The following is a 14,271-nucleotide window of genomic DNA, read 5'->3' as shown; positions in this document are numbered from 1 at the left end:
ATCTGGGGGTGATTATATTACTCCAGCAGCTGACCCATTTGGTTTCTTACTTCCTACCTCACTGTCACCAGTGCTATGTGGCTCACTGGCTGGGCAGCTATTGGGAAGCAGATGCATGGAAATTAAATAAATCTAAGAAATCCCAATTATTTATACTTATTTCTCACAACCCCTTCTGGAATTTAGTGTGGATTTCTGAAGTATGTTGTCAGTTATGAGGCATTTCTAGTCTTCACTGATACAGAGTGTCATCATCTTTAAGTTAAAGGTAAATAATAAGTACCTTTTAGTCTCCATTGCAAGCTTCTTTTGCCTTGCCTTAAATTACTAGTGAGGTTTTAGCATTTTAACATTTGCGACAGTAATTAACAGAATGCTTGGCACATTAGAAGTAGTGCAGGAAGTTTGTTTCTCAAATCTACTTTTGCTTTTTTAGAGTGACCTGAAGCTCAAGTAAACCAATACCCATCCCAATACAAAGACTGGCCTATACAATTGTACAGTGCCTGAATTTTGTTGGTTCCTTATGCCTGGAGAAATAAACCAATTACATTTTTCTGAATCAATCACCACTCAAAGAAAGTTCCTTCTGCAGAACCTGGTTTCTTTTCTGTGTGTGGGTGTAGGACAGCATCTAATTAGATCTAGGTAGTCTTAATGAGGAGTTGCCTATGTGGATTTTCACCCTTGAATTGCTTGCCCCGATCTGGGATACATACCCATTTGGCTAAGGTTCCCATTGGTGATTCCTGCCACCAAGAAATCTTAAGCGGCAAGGGTTAGAGGGTCTGACGATGATGTCAGTAGCAGCATTTATTTCATGTGACAGTTAATTATGACATTCATTCAGAAAAAAAAGATAAAGAAGCTTGTTGTCATAGTGATGGCTGACTCTTCAAGTGGGATGCATAGCTCCAATTGGAGCATCTGCCTGCACAGAGACAAATATCAATTTGTTATGCATGCTATAGGAATAATTGAGATTGCCCTTCTGGGGAAAAAGTTGATATTGACAGGGTTTTCTGCACGTGTGCCATATTGCATCCTCTTTTATACAACCATTATTTTCCTCTTATTTCTTTTTTCTCCCCCAAGAAAGATGTTACTTTTCAGAGACTTGGCTATACTCTAGGGACCAGTGGTGATACTGACTCCTGATATTCAGGAGGACTTGAAGGTCCTAAAGCCAGTAAGGGAAATGCTATCCAGGTGAATAAGCCAGGAGGCCATAAGGGCTTTGTTACCTGTGCAATTAGGAGAAATTCAGCTGAAGCCCCTGACTCAAATGGTTAAACTGGAAAAAAAGAAAAGAAAGAAAAGGAAAATAATCTTTAAGGAAAAAAGGGATATTGGGGTTTTCACCCTTCTGATTTTCATGCCATCCCCGTTTAGCCAATCTCAAGGTCCAAACAGATATGCCATGTAATAAGTAAGCTCCAGCTTATTGTCCAATCTTTATTGTGAGATAGAGCAGGTCTGTAGAAACTTTGTCTTATTTGGAGGAAATTAAAAGGAGGAGGGGGTTAGTAGGTGTAGGATAACATGTATGAGCCAAGTACTATTCTAGGCCTTATTGCATGTATTTTCCCAATTTCTACACAGAGTACAAGAGAAAATTAGTAATTTTTCCAGGGGCCATATGATCAGTAAGCAAAAAGATCAGAATCTTCCCATAAACTCTTAAAACCATCTTTTCCCTAAGATCCCCAAGCCCAGAACTGGCCCTGGGTAGTCATATCCTTGCCTTTTTTCTCTTATCTCTTACTCTGTCACCTTGAATCTCTTAAAAGCAAAATTATTTCCAAATAAGAGGCTGTACCAATCCAGGAAAAGAAGAGGAATGAGGTAGGAAGTGAAAGGGAGTTATCTGAACAGAAAACCAATTATTGGACCATATTGAGAGATAGGCTGTCAGATGGTCTGACTACAACAATTTCTTCTATCTATAGAGTATAAGCGAAAAATACTGGACTGAAAGTCTTGAAATATGAGTTTTATTTTTAATTTTGTATTATGTGATTCTATGATCTAGATAAGTCACTTTTCCTCTCTAAGCTAGAATTTCTTCCTCTTGTAAATTAATGATAGGACTAGGTCAGTAACTCCAATATGAGGAGGTGGGTAGAATGTATCAAACATCATAATCCTAATAGGAAATTTGGGGAGGATGATACAGTTTGGTATTTGTTAAATCCTCTCCCCATGAAAGGAATATAGCAAATGCTAACATAGCAAAACTAAAGTCCCCTAGAAGTCATATACAATCTATTCTCATAAACCTCAAAATATAAACAGAATATATGTAGTAAAAAAAAAAAAAAACTGTATTGTATCAAAAACTTTGTGAGAGAACATGAAAGGAATATAAAAGAACTTTTAATGACCCAAGAACCCAAGGACTCCTCCTCCTCCAAATTGCCAGTAAGCACTCACTGGAAAGCTTGACTGGTCATTTGTTCTAGAAAGACTAAATACCACAGAAGGACAGTGGTTGAAAGAGGGCGAACGCTTTGCAGACTCAAATTCATGGGTGAGTACCAGGAGCTCATGAAAGCTCAGATAGTGCCAGAGTGGTTGCCAAAGTGGTCTGGAACCTATAAACTGTTGAAACTAACCAACCAAATATCCCTTCCAGAAAAAAAATCCCAGGATTGAGGAGAAACTCCTGAGAGTAGAATCCAAATTAAGTAGAACAGACAATGGGAATAAAGAAATGAGAAAGTCTAGTAAAACAGGATGGGGAAAAAGTCAACAGATCTTAGAAAATATGAAGCACTTTTGCCCCCAGAAAACTTCCATTTCCCTAAGACAAAAGAAGAAGATGCTCTAGAGCTTGGGAGCTAGAGAGATTGTTCTGATGATATAGTACTATAACTTCCAGCATACACTAGCCAGATGTGTCCATTTTAATTCCAAGTAAATTAAGTTAAAATTAAAGTGGTTAAGTTTTATTAAATTTGAATTAAATTAATATTTTAGTTCCTCAGCTGCACTGGCCACCATTTAAGTTCTTTTTTTTTTTTTTGAGTAAGAGTCTTACTGTTGCCCAGGCTAGAGTGCAGTGACATGCTCACAACCACCACAGCCTCGACCTACTGGGCTCAGGTGATCCTTCTGCCTCAGTCTTTCAAGTAGCTGGAGCAATAGGCATGTGCCACCATGCCTGGCTAATTTTTTCTTTTTTTTAGTATAGAGATAAGGTCTCACCAAATGGGCCAGGCTGTCTTGAACCCCAGGACTCAGGCAATCCTCTGACCTCCACTCCCCAAAGGGCTGGGATTACTGGCGTCAGTCACTGTGCCCAGCTACATTTCAAGTTCTTAACAGTCACATGTGGTTAGTGGCTGCTGTACTTCCATGTACAGAACCTTTCCATCATTGCAGAATGTTCTGTGGAACTGTGCTGGCCACCTAACAAGTAACATGAGCACATAACATGAATGTAGTCAAATCCTACACAAGGTTATAAGATGAAATAAGAAGCAAAATAATGTACTTATAGATCAGGAATTGGCAAGTATTTTCTGTAAAGATTGTAAATATTTTAGACTTTAAGAGACTAGAACAGATAGTCAACATTTGGGTAGATAGTAAAAATTTTGGACTTGTGTGTGCCTGCTAGTCTCTGACACAACTACTCAAGTCTACCAGTGTAGAACAAAATTAATCATAGACAATAAGTAAATAAATAAGTGTGACTGTGCCTCAATAAAGCTTTGTTGACAAAAACAGGTGATGGGTTGGATTTGACCTTCTGGCTTACTTTGCTAACCTCTGCTATAGATCATGAAGTTATGTCAAAAAGACAGATCCACAAAATAAATGAAAATGGTAACCTAATAACAAAATCAGCTAAAAGCAAAGAAGAGAATAAGTCAAGTCTTTAGTTTATAAATACAATGAGCATGGAGAACACTCAGGAAAGCTGATAATCTTAGGCTACAAAAAAGTCAATAAATTTTGAGGAAGAGAAAAAATATAAAAAGTGTTATTTGGCCACAATACATTAAAAATAAAAATTAAATTTAAAAAAAAACCCATCTGAGGCTGGGCATGGCAGCTCACACCTGTAATACCAGCACTTTGGGAGGCCAAGGCAAGAGGATTGCCTGAGCTCAGGGGTTTGAGGCCAGTCTGGGCAACATTGAGAGACTTTGTCTCTACAATAAATCAAAAAATTACCCAGGTGTGGCGGCGCAGACCTGTGGTTCCAGCTACTTGGAAGACTGCGGCAGAAGGATCGCCTAAGCCCAGAAGGTTGAGGCAGCAGTTGCTGCAAACATGCCACTGCACTACAGCCTGGGCAACAGAGTGAGACTCCAACTCAAAAGAAAAGAAGAGAAAAGAAAATTCCATCAGCCAAGGTAGTAGATGCCTGCAACAAACAGAAACATCACAACACAGCAATCATGAGCATGGAAAAACTGGGTTTGAATCCTGGCTCTGCTAATGTATAGTTCTATGGCTGTGGGCAAGTTATTTAATCTCGTACTAATTTTTTCATCTCTAAAATGACAATAATAAAAGTACCTATCTTATGCAGTTGGTGTGAAGATTAAATGAAAACAAAATTTATAAAGTGCTGAGCTAGACTGTGGATTGAAGTAACCATTCGGTGAATCTTGGCTATTATTATTCTGGCAGGTATGAGAGATAATAGTGTGGTTCTTCAATAGTCTTGCAAGGTCCACAAAGGAGAAAAGTAAACTGAAATATGAATTTATCCTCACCATCAAAGCCCTTTAAGCTAGGGGAAATACTGTAATTTGAAGCCTTCTGTTTTCTTGCCCCCAGTCTTCCCAATTCAAGACATCTTCCTCAGAAAATATTGGGTAAAAATGGTGAGTTGAAAATGGGCATGTGAGCCGGGCTCGGTGGCTCAACCTGTAATCCTGAACCTTGGGAGGCTGAGGTGAGTGGATGGCCTGAGCCCGCGGGTTGGAGACCCACCTGAGCAACTTGGTGAGACCTCATCTCTACGATAAATCAAAAAACTAGCTGGGTTTGGTAGTGCGCACCTGTAGTTCCAGCTACTTGGAAGGCTGAGGCAGAAGGATCGCCAGAGCCCAGCAGGTCGAGGCTGCGGTGGCTGGAAGCGGCCACTGCACTCCAGTCTGGGCGACAGAGTGAGACTCCAACTCAAAAAAGGAAAAAGAAAAAAGAAAATGGGCATGTGGTTTTGCTCCATTCTCAAATCCCATTAAAATAATAGTGAAGACACATATTTTAAAAGGCAAAAATTTATGAGTAGAGAAAGTGAAAAGAGGCAAAGCTGCAAACAAAATTTTAGAAAGTGAAATGCAAGTAAATGCGTGCTAACTAACTTAATGGCACAGGGAAAATTGAATCTTAAACCAGCACTGGTGAAAACATTAAAAAAACAACTATTTACATACAGAATCCCTCAAAATCATACAAATTCACAACAAGTACCTTAGGAACTGTGAGTGAACATACTTGCTTAAAAGTCTACGTATGACACAGATCCCCAGACCCCATTCCCTATACCCTGCAGCCAGGTGAATGCCCATTCCTACACTAGTAGAAGACTGGAAATATTGTCTCTGGACAGGATAAAACAAATGTTCCCTAAACTAGGGGCACCAGGCCTGGCTGAGAGTGGTCATCATATTGAAAATAAAGACAGTGAGAAAATGTAAGCGCTGTGAATACTAAGGTCTCCAGCCAGCTCTGCCAACACAGCTCCAAGAATGCCAGTGCAAGACTGGAGTATTCCGCCTCAAAAATATGATCAGCTTAAGGAGAAAGATTTACAGATATTGATATAAAATAGCCCAAACTCACCATTAGAGCCCACAGTCAACAAGTCCCACCTTGTGAGTCAAGAGCCTCTAATAAACTGTTCTTGTGACCTAGTCTAGTTAGTTTTTATTGTTCTCCAAGGACCACTATCTATTTCTAACCTGAAATATAGAGACGAAAACAAACACAAAGGCACTTAGAGAAAACAGACATCATGCAGGGAGAAGACAACTTAAAAATAATATATCTTTGGAGAGTCAAGAGATGATATTGCATCCATGAGAAAAGAAGAAGATGCAATTAAAAAGCATACTCAGAGACAATTAAAAGAGTACTCAAAAATCGAAAATATGACAGCAGATATATAAAAATTCAATAGAAGAAACAGAAGTTAAGGTTGAAGATGTATACTATAAAATAGAACAAAATGACAAATAGAAAAATAGGAATGATTAAAAAAAATAAAAAGATCAGCCCTTGGGGCTAATGTCTAAATAATGACATTTCCAAAAGAAGAGAAGAGGAGAAATTGAAGGGAGAAAATCATCAACCAAATAAATCAGAAAAAAATGCCCTTAACTGAATGACACCAGTTTCCAGATTGGGGGCCCCACACAACAGATCAAAATGATGTAATGGGAGAGGGAGAAGGAGGGGGAAAGGAGGCAGAGGAGAAGGAAGAGGAGAAATGGAGAGGAGGAAAAAGGAAAGGGGAGTGGAGAGAGGGAAAACTCCAATATCATATCAAGAATCATGAATTGGAATGTTTTCAGGCTTCTTTCCACAGGCACAACAGAAGCTAGAAGATTATGAAAGGAAGCATTCTGCATGATACCATTCCTAATATGGAATATCATAACCAGTCACACCATCAGTCAGGTGTAAGAATAAAATGAAGATGTTTTCAGAGATCCAAGTTCTCAAAAATTTACTTCCCGTATCCTTTTATCCAGAGAGCTCTGATCTGCCAAAGGATATATTTTCTTTAAACAAGGAAGAAAACCAAGAAAGAGGAAAATGTGGATATAGAAAATAGGTAATCCAACATAAAAGGGAGGTGAATCCTAATGATGACGAAAAAGATGACTCAAAGATGCAATTATGCCCCCAGCAAAAAGATTAAAATCATCGGATTGGAGAACAATAGAAGGACCAATACAGAACTCATCAAAAATATGTAATCGATAAAATAACTGATATTTCTGAGCATTTTTGAGAGAAAGTCTGGACAGATAGCATGGGTTTGGGTGAATTAGATTGCTCACATAGAAAAACCAGCAAATTTTAAAAATACAAAACAAAACAATCATTAACTCTAAAGAAAATAAAAAGTTGTTCAGAAAGGAGAAATGATCAGTTGAAGCTACATGATTCAGCTGGGGATAGTGTTTGCATAGTCATAATAATAAACAGGATATTGTTCTAGCCCAAATCAGATATAATTGTCGTGAGAAGATTTGGGTAGTAAGAAAGGATATTTGTATGTGACATGATCATGGAAGAGGTACAAACTGAAAAATCACAAGTGGTACTATCTGGAATTAAATGTTTTTTAAAAGTAGCTAAAATAGGTGAAACTAGTTGTGTTGGAGAGGGAGATAAAGAAAGAAGGAGAGGAAGGTGACTACTGCTTTCTGTAGCAAATATTATGGAATCATGGACTTTAAGTGTAAGTGTATAACTTTTATTAAAACAAGTACAGAGCCAGGCCCAGTGACTCATGCCTGTAATCCCAGCACTTTGGGAGGCAGAGGCAAGAGGATTCCCTAAGTCCAGAAGTTTGAGCCCAGCCTGGGCAACTTGATGAGACCTCGTCTCTATGATAAATTTTAAAAAATTAGCCAGGCATGGTGGTGCATGCTTATGGTTTCAGCTACTTAGAAGGCTGAGGCGAAAGGATCATCTGAGCCCAGCAGGTCAAGGCTGCAGTGGCCATGAGCGTGCCACTGCACTCCAACCTAGGCAACAGAGTGAGACTCCAACTAAAATAAATAAAAATAAACAAACTATAAAATAGAAGTAAATCTTCTCAAATGGGGCATGAACTCTCTGCTTGTGGACTTCATTTCTGATTCTGAAGGGTTTCTGGACAAGTCAGTATATTTTCCTCATCAATCACTTCTTAAACAGGAAGCATGTGAGGAAGGGTGTATTTGTGAATATAGTTGCACTTATCGAACCATATTGTAGTGATTCATGTTCAAAACAATCACTGTTTTTATAAATGCAATCTCACATAATTTTTTTTCTAAGTAGTTCTCCCTTACTGCTGACTCTCAAGTTCTTATGTAGCTGCCTCGTGGGTGACGGGATGGGAAGGGAGAAGCATCTAGACAATTAACTGGGTAGCAGTTAACAAGGTGGTAACAGCCAGTGGTCAGAAGAATGTAAATAACAGCAATCATAACTATCACATGAGTGTAGAACTTCTAGTTTACAGACATTCACCTCCTTTTTCAAGAAATGCCGTAACTGAGAAGAGCATTGCTGTGTCTATAAGACAGCCAGAGCATAGGCACTCTAAGTTAATAGTTCCATCTAGGCTCCCAGCCAACAGCCAGGGTCAACTGCCAACCACATGAGTGAATCAGCTTGGATGTGCAGCCCTTTCAAGCCAGGTGAAGCCAAACTCAGCTTCTAGCTACTTTAACTCCAGAGACACCCCTCCCCATGCGAGAATCACCAGGCTAAACCTAGTCAGTCCAAGGAACCACGAAAAGTAGTTAAGTTTTATTTTAAGATGCTAAGTTTTGGGTGGTTTGTTATGTAGCAATAAAGAATCAGAATACAGATGATCTACATCAATCCCCTCATTTTACCAATAGGAAAAAAAATATCTAGAAAAGTGGGTGGCTTCCCCAGGGTCTCACAGCAGGGTTGTGTTGATTCAGGTCTCCAGATCTTCAGGCCATTTCAGTCACCAAGGTCATTTAATCTATACTAAGTACTGCCAGTGTTTTCTCCTCCTCTCCTTCCTCCTTTCTTCTTCTCTTTCTTCTCTTCCTTCAACTTTTTGTTTTGATATTTCAAACTTAAGGAAAAGTTTCAGGAATAACACAAAAGACTGTCATATACTCTAGCCAGAGTCACCAATTGTTGGCATTTTATCTCCTTTGCCAATGTTCTTTTAAAGAAACATTTTCCCATAGGAGGGCTGCCCATAAAATGATTCCTACTGTGTGGTTAGTCACCACTCAGATCATCCCAGCAGGAATGACAGCAGAAATAGGCACCTGGGAATGAGAGGAGTGTAGGAGGGAAAGCTGTGGAGAAAAGAGGAATGTTAATCAAGAAGAAATGGCATAAAAAAGAAGACCAGAATCACTAAAGACCAATTTGTCTCCATCACATATTCCCTGGGAGCTGTTCCTTTAACTAGTCTGCCTTATTGAATATACATTTAACTTGAAGTCTGAAGGCACAATTTTGAATCTTGCCACTAGCTGTACAACCTTGGGTGAGTTTTCTTCATATTTCTGAGCCTTGGGTTTGCCTTTCCTCATAGGCCACACTAAATAAATCAACTCATGTGAAAAGGCTTTGTGAATAGCTCTGAGTAAAGAAATTTTAATCATCTTTAGCTGATAGAATTATTTGGGGAGCTTCTTAAAAATTCTGATGCTATGTCCCTATTTTTGGAAATTCTTATTTTAATGGTATGTGGGTGGGATCCAGTTATTATTGTTTTTTCAAAGACTTCTGGATAATTTTTAATGTGCTGCCAAGTTGAGAATGACTGTACTAGCATTCAGGATCGGCTTCAACTCTCAGAACTCTTCTGGACTGGGCTAGATGTCCTCTGCCCTGTGACCTTATCCCACTTCTGTTCCCACCCTCCTCACAAAGGTGAATCTTCATAGTTAGGAGTAACCTCCATTCTAAGCCCCACGTGCCTCCCATTTATTTCATCATTTTATTTCTGCATTGTCCATTTCTATATCCCCTGAAAAGTCATAAATGAAAGATTGCTTCCTGGAAGCACTTTGTATACTCTAAATCTCTCCATAACTAGTCAGAGGATTTTTTTTGTTTTTTTGTTTTGTTTTTTTTGTTTTTTGTTTGTTTCCACCAGAGTTTAACAGCTGTCACTCTTCCCCTCTGAGATTATATACCTAATTGCTACTGTACAAATCTGTGCAATTTGGGATTGGCAGGAACTAACATGCAAATACCTCTGATAAGATGTGTGGGAAGGATTTTATATTCCTTAGTGGTCTTAGCAGGACAGAAAAATAATTTTGCAGATGAGTATAACTTTTTGAAATTACAAATATATTGTTTCTGCCGGGCTCGGTGGCTCAGCCTGTAATCCTGCGCCTTTGGGAGGCTGAGGTGAGTGGATTGCCTGAGTCCATGGGTTGGAGACCCACCTGGGCAACTTGGCGAGACCTCATCTCTACAATAAATCAAAAAATCAGCCAGGTGTGGTAGCGCGCGCCTGTAGCTCCAGTTGCTTGGAAGGCTGAGGCGGAAGGATCACTAGAGTCCAGCAGGTAGAGGCTGCGGTGGCTGGGAGTGGCCACTGAACTCCAGTCTGCGCAGAGTGAGACTCCAACTCAAAAAAAACCAAAACAAATATATTGTTTCTGATGCATTTCTTTCTTTCTTTTTGTTTTTTACTACAAACATTCCTGAGATGAACTGTTTACACATTTGGAAGTTAAATTCTTCCTTCCTTCCTCTCCCCCCCCCCACCTCCTTCCCTCCTCCCATTCTTCCTCTCTTACTTCCTTTCAGGCATTTACTGAACAGCTGCTTTATTAGGCACTGAGGATACAAAAATGAACAAGAATGTGTTTTGCCCTCTATAGGACTCTTAGTCCAAGGATAGAAAGACAAACACAATACAACTGGGAAGATGTCATAATAGAGTTGCACATACTTCTGCAGGACCATTTACTTTTGTTTAGGATATTTACAGGAGAGAGAATATTTTAGCTGAATTTGGAAGGATGTATTAAAGATTTCTTCAGGCAGAGACTTGGAGAAAGGTATTCTGAGTAAAGGAATAGTGTATGTAAAAGCCCAGGGCATGAACTAACAGTGTGTGTTAAGAGAATTATCATAAAAATTTAGAAAACAGAAGGGTTTTCTTGGGTCAAGAGAGATGAATGGAGATTATTGTCTAGGACTTGCTGCAGGAGGACATTCTCAGGAGAAACATCCATCTTAATCTACTTTGGGTCAAGGTCAAGTTGGTCTTCCATTTCTCAGGTCTCTGCTTTATTTTCTTAGCACCCACACAGGCCCGCTGATTTGGAATTCTCCAGTCTCACCTTAATACTGCTCACCCCTGTACTCACTGTGCTCCAGGCTCTCAGGCATCCTTTTTGTTCCTGACTGTAAACTTATTCCTACATCAGGCCCTTTACTCTTGCCAATTACTTTGCTTGTCCTTCTGCTTGTGATTCAGGTCTCAACTAAAATATCACCACCTCAAAGAAGCCTTCTCTGACTACTCTGTCTTTGCTTAACTCCCCTCAGTCACCCTTTGTGATCTCCACTGTAAAACTTTATAGCAGTCATCATTACTTACATTAATACAGTTTGTTTACTTGTTCATATGTTATTGTCCATCTCCCTCTTCTAGAATATACATTCCATGAGATAATGGCCTATATCTTGTTTTCTTGCTGAACCTCCAGAATTTAACCAGTCCATGGCACTTGGTAAACATTCAACAAATTTACCAGATAAAACAGATTGGCACATACTTTTGATTGAAGCTATCCCTTCCTAGGGACCAGAAAAGTGTTCGTGCCTTTCTCTCCCATGTCTAGCACCAAAGTATCTCAGAAGCAAGATCAGAATTGTGATTGATGAGTTTGGAAGGAAAACATAAAGAAAATGAGAGCCCTAAGGAATACACTGGCTCTATGAGGCATGAAGAAATATCCCTGCCCTTGCAACAGAAACGACTTGTCCACCTACACCCAGAATACAGACAGCTCCCATCCTCAGTTTCTCCCTCCAGGCAATGCTGGAGGCTCATCTGCCTCTCTGCCCTCATTTTTCAGTTTGCAACATCACTTTTCCTGGTAGACTGTCTCCTTAGTTCTTTAGTCACATTGCTATAACTGTGACTCTGAAAGGTACCACCTCTTCAAACTCTTCAGGATTCAAGCCACATGCACAACGTGGCCAAGTGAAAACAGAGCAAGCACGCTCTATGCCATGTGGGTATGAGGGTGACACAGAGTCACAAGAAGCAGAGGGCTGGAGTGATGAGGGGAGACAAAAACAGCTATCACCCTGGGTGACTTGGCTGCTTCATTAGTTGTTCATTTCTAACAAACCTTTCAGTGTTTTAAGAGTGCCTTTTTATATATTTCCAATTTAAGTAAATCCTACTAATGAAAGCATTTTCCAAAGCCATTTTCTTTGGTTAAAATGGAAATCAATTCAAAAAGCATCTTTAAAAAAGAAAAAAAAACCAAAATAATCTGAGGAATGTGTTTATTTTATCTTGCATCCAAGAAAGGAAGACTTTGCATGTGCTAAAGACAGAGTCCTCTCTTTCTGGGCCTTGAGTGCTCAGAAGTGAATCTTGTAGCTAAAGGCAAATTTTCATTTCAGCCTTCTAGATGGCTTTAATTACCTGGCGGAAATCACAGAAGGTGATGCCAAGTGGTATTTGAACCTGTCGTTTTCTTTTACTATTTAGGAGATACAGATATTTTCCACTCTAATGTGGCAAAATATTCAATCAGCTTAAATTATGCATGCATTCCAGATCAAGCCAGCTAGATGTCAGGAGCAATTCAATATTTTTTTGAAATTGGGAATCTGAAAGCCAGCAAGATAAAAGTTTAGGAGAGCTAGATACAAATTAACCTTGCAATATGGGAAAAAACAAGCAGAGAACTGAGAAAACTTTTTCTCCTAAACCATGCCAATTGCTGGGATCACCACACAATTTTCACTAGTAACATTCTGGCAGTATTGAGCAGACAGTTTTAATTTCCAGTGACTGCCTGGAATTTCTAAATCTTCATTTTTAAAAATAGATGTTGGGTAACATATTATATTGTCACTTTGTCACTGTGACAATGTTGCCACTTCTCTGTGTGATTGCATTCATTTTTCAGTGGAGAAAACTTTGCAAGGGTCAATATGACTATATGGAGCTGGGCTTTGGCATTTCTGGCTACCTTAAGTGTATAATTGATTAATTCTGGGAATTCAGGAAATATTTATAAAACATCTACTATGTGACAAGAAAATTAACTAGGGTTGACCTGAATGAGACATTAGCCCTGCATACAAGCCATTTTTAAACTCCTAATATAGAACCCAGAAATGCTGATGTAAAGTAGAATGAAAAAGGGTCATGGAGGCATTGCAAACCAAGGGCTTATGGTGGGGATATAGGGAAAGGAGATTAATTATGGGTCAAGGATCCAAGGAGAATTTGTATTTTAGCTAAGATTGTTAAGGTTGTTTTACATATATATACGTGTGTGTGTGTGTGTGTGTGTGTGTGTGTGTGTGTGTGTGTGTGTGTGTGGCTAGGGAAGGTTCTCAAGATGAAGAAACTACTTGAGCAAAGACATGGAATCGTACAAAAACAAAATGTGCTGTGTCAATAGTGAGTGTGGTTGGAGACAGGATGTTTATGACACAAGGAGAGAAAGTGTTGAATGAGGGAAGGAGAGATGAGCAGTACACAGTGACCTATGAAAGAATTATGGAAAACTTGGAATAATGAGCTGAAATAGATATTTGACCAATGTTTAGTAAGAGAGAGCCTCCTAAGGCTTCTGTTATAGACTATGTGTTTCATATGTTGAAATACTAACCTCCGATGTGATATTATTAGAAGGTAGGGCCTTTGGGAAGAAAATAGATGACAAGTGTGGTGCCCTCATGAATGGTATTTGTGCTCATAAGAAGAGACACGAGTGCTTGATCTCTACCTCTCTGTTCTCTACCCCATGAGGATACAATGAGAAGATGGCTGTTTGCAAACCAGGAAGAGTGCCCTCGCCAGACACTGAATCTGCCTGCACTTGATCTTGAACTTCCCAGTCTTGGAAACTGTGATGTTTTGAAATGTTTGTTGTTTACATTAGCCAGTCTATGGTGTTTTTGTTATAGAAGGCTGAACTAAGACAGCTTCTGAGCAAAGGCATGACAGAATTTTTGGAAGATAATTTAAGCTGCAAAGTCACAAGGGCCTGGGCCGGGGCAGTAGCTCTCAGAATGACATGGAGGACCAATGGCAATTATTGCTGACCCCATTTTCATCAGCTAGCACTATACAGTGCAGGACATTAAAAACAAAGAGATAAATAATCAGGATTTTTAGCTTCAAGAAGTTTTCGATGGACTAATATAATGTCTGACCAGCTTTGCTTCCAGAGACTCCTGCTCATACCTGATTGTATCTCTAAAGCTAATAACAAATCCCTAAACAAAAAGTGAAAAGTTCAGACTTTGATTCAGAATACATATTTGCTAAAACCAGATAGCTTGATATTTTGAAAACTGCAAAAATGAGACTGTGCT

Source organism: Carlito syrichta, unplaced genomic scaffold, assembly GCF_000164805.1.
Source record: "Carlito syrichta isolate Samal-C Ts95f unplaced genomic scaffold, Tarsius_syrichta-2.0.1 Scaffold302333, whole genome shotgun sequence".
NCBI classification, from domain to species: domain Eukaryota; kingdom Metazoa; phylum Chordata; class Mammalia; order Primates; family Tarsiidae; genus Carlito; species Carlito syrichta.
Note: the sequence above shows the minus strand (reverse complement) of the source record.